The 6,123-nt window shown below is 42.0% G+C and overlaps 1 pseudogene across 1 annotated transcript in view; it reads left to right on the forward strand.

The window, feature by feature from the left end:
- Positions 1-663: 663 nt before the first annotated feature.
- The window catches only part of LOC105000981, a 59,422-nt pseudogene continuing 53,962 nt past the window's right edge, over positions 664-6,123 (forward strand). Inside the window, exon 1 of the transcript XR_826805.1 lies at positions 664-1,240. The product of XR_826805.1 is annotated as an alpha-2-macroglobulin receptor-associated protein pseudogene (transcript). The remainder of the gene's footprint in view (positions 1,241-6,123) is intronic.

Here is a 6,123-nt window from a genome sequence, read left to right on the forward strand (position 1 = left end):
CCCCGGCCACCACCACCAGAGGACTTGAAGGAACTAGTGACTTTTTCCTTCACCGAGTGGGAGTTATCCACATCAAGCATTTCACAACGACACATCAAGAAAAGTAGGCAGGTTCAAGTCAACCATGAAATGGTCACTTTTTAACCCCGTCCTGTCCTCATTAGGGAAATGCTCAAACACAGTCCGTTTTCAAAGAGCGCTCTTAATGAGGCGAGCCTGCCAAGTCCACCAGCTGCAGCCCCCGTAAAGCAAGAGCCTAAAGAAGAAAGGCGGTGGGGAAGGAGGGGGAGTCGAGGAGGCCAGGGGTGGAGGGGGGAGCTTTGGTTCTGGGAAGACAGGTAAAGTCGGGGAAATTTAGAAAATCCCCCGAAGTTAACCCTTTAGGGCACACCCCACTGGGAGCGGAATCCTCTAGTCCGGGTTCTGACAACGTTAATTTCCTTTGTGTGGGTCATTTCTTCTTTTTGAAAAGCCAGAATAAAGTTGACAGTCTTTATAGATGAAAGAAATGAAGTGAGAGTACGGGTTAATCCGAATAAATACTAATTTCTCTCAGAAATGTTTAGGCAATCTCATCCTAGATTTAAAAAAAGAAAAAAGCCCAAAACATCACTTTGTGTTGCACATTCTGCTGCATCCCTTTTCTCACCCTCTTACCAGGTCTGGGGGTTGGGGGGGTGGGTGTGTGGAAACGCTACTGATAACACCAGCTTTAACTACTGGAGTTTCCCTTTGAACAAATATTCAATTTGACCGGGGTTAATTTACCATAAAAGACATTCCCGTTGGCACGAATGCCCTCCTGTCCTTGAACACACCTCTTTGAATGCCTGGACTCTTACAGAAGCCATTATTTCGGGGTCTCTTTAAAAATCAAGCGCCCATCTCTCTTTCTCTCCCTCCCTCCCTTCTTCCCTCCCTCCTCACCACGCCACCCCCAGTGAAATCTTGGCACCCTGCAAGTGCTCCGTTTCAGCCAGAGATCCCAGAACCAGCCGCTGTCCCCTGGCAGAAGAGGCCCAGTGCTGAGCCCTGGGCAAGTGTCTGCAAACATCGCCACCCCTCCTCCCTTACTAGTTTTCCTTACCAACAGAAACCCTTTCCTTTTGCCACCCAAACTAGGTCGCCTCCAGAAGTTTCTCACGAGCTTAGAAAAGAAGAATGAAAGACAACTCTTAACACAGAAGAGCCCACAAAAGCTACAGCAGCGCCAGAGGTGATGAAGCAGCAACAGACCCAGGTAAGATCCCCCGAGACCTAAAGATGTCTGGGGCCTCCCAGGCCTATCACTAAGGGGTTCAAACCTCTCCCTGTCTGTAGGGCACTTATGGATGAGCATGGAGGATACTTGGTGGTGGGGGTTTTGATTTGTTTCCAAGAAAAGGGAAAACAAGAAAGGAGGGGGAAACTCAAAGGGAGGAAAAAATGAGCAACAGAGACATGGGGTGCTCAGTATGGGGTGCTTAGTGGATTTGGCTTTGACTGTCTTCTTAGGCCTTGGAACCATGGGTGAAATGGCGGACATCCCCCCAACCTCACCCCACCCAGAACTCTGCTTCTTGTGCAGCCAATACCAGGGTCACTGCAAGTCTTCTCGAGATGAACTCTAAGAGAGCCTTTTGTAAAGAGGGACTGGGGTGGGGGGACAGGTAGAGCATGACTTCTCTCAGCAGGACACTTCACTGTCTGTGGTTTCAGAAACGCCTTTCTTTCAAACTCCAGGTAGAGAAAAAAAAAGAGGAAGTGAGTAGGTACATATAGTATTTTAGCCACTTTCCCTTTTACCCAGCATTTCTGTGGCATGGCATTAAGAGTGGTTTGAAAGTATCTCTGAAAAGCATCTGATGGTATCAAAGTGGGCGAAACACTTTTTAGACTGGTACTTACCTCTCCTAAACTTCTTCTCTCTCTCATACTCACTGAAAGAGTTAAACTAATTTCATTCACCCCAAAACCTGGCTGGAAGAAAGAAGTGAAAACCTTCTGTAGCAACAGGAAAATCTGATATTTCAGAATCCCTAAAGACCTCCTCCCTAGATCACCTATTCCCTGCCATCTTATAGAGAAGAAGAGTTCTTTTTTCTGACAGTTTAATTTCAAGAAGTGCTGGAGTGTCTGTTCTTCAGGTGACTGGATTTTTCAAAACTCAGTTGTATATTTGAAAAAGTAAGCAGTATTACCCAATTGGAGCCTTTCACTGACCTCCAGAGAGGAGCATAACATCTCCAGGGTCTTCCAATACTGATTTCCTTTTAATCTTCTCCTTTCTAAAGAAATTCAGTGACAGGGTGTGAATCTTGAGTAGTTTAGGGAAAAGTTCTTGGAGCTTAACAAAGCTGTCATTTTCAATACACTGGATGACTCTTTTTTTTTTTTTTTTAGCTCTTGCATGTGACTAGAGGGGTGGCTCAACAATTCCACACACCCTGGCTGCATGGCCAATATCAATATTTTAAAACTAAATACAAAAGAGACAGATGACCTCCTGACCCCAGGAAACAGGCCTGCAAGACTGCAAGTATCCACTACACCATGCCCAGGGACCTTTTCTTCTTCCAAATGAACCACAAAAATCATACATGTGTAGCCTGGAAAACACGATTTTATATCCACAAGCAAGAACATCAAAAATCCACTCAACAACACATGTATAAACAACCAACAAGTACTGAAATTGCCTGCACTTGATGGGAATTGCAAAATCATGCCCAGCTCTATCAGCCCTTAAAGTACCACTGTCAAATTAGGGTAGCAATTTTTCCCTACTACAAAATCCACAACCGGTTAGCTTCCCCACCCCCTATTGCCAGCGCTTTGCCTTTCACTGAAATGAATAAATAACTGTGGACTTTTTTCCCATCCTCAGGGAGCTGTTCGGTGTCCCCTAAGGACAAAACTAAATGAGAAAAATGACGCTGTTAATAATGTCACTGCTGAAATGCCTGTACTCGACTGTTTTAAAAAAAATACTGTCCCGCTAAGTGTGCCTACGTTTCGGCACATTTTCAAACCACCACTGAATCTGTAGGTAGACTGGCCAGCATTAAGTTTAGCTGGTTTTCACTTCTGTACAGAAATGAGGCTAGTTCATCAATGGAGATTCCGAACTTCTGAAGACATTGCTTTCTGGGAATACAAAGTCAGCAGTTGCCCTGTAATTTTGGTATGATTTATTTTAAACTTTGAAAATCACAGTAATAATTGTCTTGGTTCACTCAAAATACTTCAAAACTTACAGGCACCTTCACACACAGACTTCTTTGCTGAGCCTGTGAGAGTTGTAGCTATTGTCCTTTTTCAAAATAGCTGACACTTACAGTAAAACTATACCATCATTTTATTTCTACATGTAAGTTGGTTTTTGTTTCCTATCTACATGTGCCTTTGTGACATGAAAAAAAATTGACTTTAATGAGTGTTTAGAAAGCTTTTATGCAAAATGGCTAAGTTGTCTTTATATTGTTCATGAAGAAATGTAGAAAGTGCACTGCAAACTAACGTAAACTTTCTGCATCCCTTTCTGTAATTCTTTTCTTGAAAACTGCCTTTCTGTTTCAAAACCAAAACAATCATAATAACAAGACTGTTCATTTTAACTTTCAAAATAAAATTTAGCCAACAATTGCATAATTACAATGATAGAAAACAAACCACTGGGCCTATACAAAATACATATTAATATTTTAAATAAACTTTGTCTCTGAAATACATCTGAAAAAATTTTACAACACACAGTAAGTTAATAACTTCCAAAGCAATAATATTGTCAAATGGTGTGATGTCACAAGCTCCAAAAGCAAAGTTACAGATGTTCATGACATCACATTCACTCATAATTATGTTGCTGCTGTCTGACCATCTTAAATGGATGACTCTGTCTACTAAAGAATAAAAAGAATTTATTTTGGACATCAAACAATGAAACTGTCACCATTTATTGTATGAAATACTCAGCTAATCAATTTCCTATTAAAACAGCTTTCAACAATACTCAGCTTTAAAATTCATCAGGGCCAGTAAAAACCTTTTCCCAGTGCACAAGAATGCAGTCCCAACCACGTACAATAATTGCCCTTCTAATACTTTTATTGCCCAAGCGCTTTTTCTTGTGCTCCCCATCAGTGAGGCAGGAATCTGCAGTATATTGTATCAGTGAATTGGAGTGCTTGACCTCTGCCCACATATGATTTAATAGGGACTTTTCAGCACTGGCGCTTTCTCCATCTCTCATACCATTAAATGAAAACATCAAACCTCAAATGTAAAACTGGAAACCACAACGTTTTGTGTTTCACAACTCTTTGCAGTTTTTACTTAGATTGCTTAAAGGTCAGCTTCTTCGCCTCACCGTGCTCTGCCCCATAGAGTAAATGTACTCAAAAGTCACACTCATTCTGATTTTGATTAAATCTTGAACTCCCCACATACACACATGCACCCTGCTTATTTACATGTGCATTCTTTCCTAACCACATAAGCATGCGTGTATGACTTTCTGGATTTATTCCATTTTAGGGCTGATTTAAATGTCTGTTCAAGTATGGGTTCACAAGTTAACTTTTTCCCACCCGATGGAAAGTTAAAATTACAAAGGATGGTGTTATAGGATCCTGTCAAAGAAAGTTAGAGTTAATCTTGTGTATTTTGGCGCCTTTTCCCTGCCAGCTACTGTACTAGGGGTGGCGGGGGGGGGAAGATGGGGGTTGGAGATCTTGTCTGTCCTGTCTCAAGTTCAATGGCAGTTCTTCTAACCAGAGGAGAAGATGGCCATGTTCACAGCACTAATAATAATTCCAATCACGCCACTTCGGCATCTTGTGTCAAAGTCGAAAAGGGCTTCCCCGCCCCCTCTTCAACCTGAAAGCTGCCAAGTCCTCACACACTCCGCATTCAACCACAACTTAATGGATGGGATATCGTGCATTAAAATATGTCCCAGACATACTGGCAAAGAGAAGACAAGGGAAGAGGGAGACAGACAGACACATACACGCACACGCACACGCACACACACTTTGTTAGGCAGAGGGGAAAAAAATACTAGAGTAAAAACAGCAGGGCAGAAAAAAAATAACAGGAGCGGGAAGAAATACATCATAAGCTTTTTCTTTTTTTTAAGTAGAGGGAAGAGTGGGAGAGGGCTAACAATTCTATCCTGCCACTTCAGGAACAAGGGGGTGGGGGTAACTACACTTTGGAATGAAGAATGATTTTAAAAACACCAATACACCAATCAGAGCTAAATAAATACACTTTTAAGTGAAAATATGTAACAAATCTGTGCAGGGAAGGAAAAAAATGCTCCGAAAAGAATGGACTACAAGATACAACTAAAGTATCATTTGTACAGTAATTTTTTCCATCATGGGGAAGGGGTTAAGGGAGATGAAGCAGAAAAAAAATGCTACATTTCACACTGTTTTGGACTTACAATGTTATCCACGGATCCCCATCATAAAAGTGTGGCATGTACACTAAAGTTGACAAAGATTTTTTATTTTATTTTTTTTAAAGCATCAGGGCTGAAAATCCAACATATGGCTCAACCTGTAAAGCAGAAATGACATTTAGGTTCTCTTTACAGTGTACAAAGAGGAAAAAAATCTGTGTATGGCAATAGAAGGCGATGCAAGAGACAAATAAGACAAGCAAATAAAATCCTTCATTTCAAAGCTACATACCACTGCTTATTGCAATAAAGAGATGTTGAGTGTATAACAGAACCCTGGCCCGCTGACTTCACGTATCTCAGGTACAGATTTGTGGATTTTTGAGTTGTTTTAGTGTCGCTTTTGTATTTTTTTTAAGAGCGCAATCCAGGAGTAGGCTCTTACTTTTGTTTTTAATGATAATTTCTGCAATGCCACAATTCCTGGCCCGAAGAAGAAAAGGCGGTAAAAGTCTAAAAACAGGCAACCCCTCAGCCTGTCTGGATTTCCAGTTTGCTTCCTCTCACTTGGAGAAGACGTGAGCTTGACTTGAAAGCCGTCCAGAGTGCCGGGTGTGTGTTTGTGTGTGTGTACGTGCGTGCGCGAGTGTGCTTGGTGGGTTTTATTGTTGTTTTAGCAGGGCTGCCCCGGGGGTAAGAGCTGCCTCCCTGCCCGGGCTCGGAGCGCGCTAAGG

Source organism: Bison bison, unplaced genomic scaffold (assembly GCF_000754665.1).
Source record: "Bison bison bison isolate TAMUID 2011002044 unplaced genomic scaffold, Bison_UMD1.0 scf7180017864376, whole genome shotgun sequence".
In the NCBI taxonomy this organism is placed as follows: Eukaryota; Metazoa; Chordata; class Mammalia; order Artiodactyla; family Bovidae; genus Bison; species Bison bison.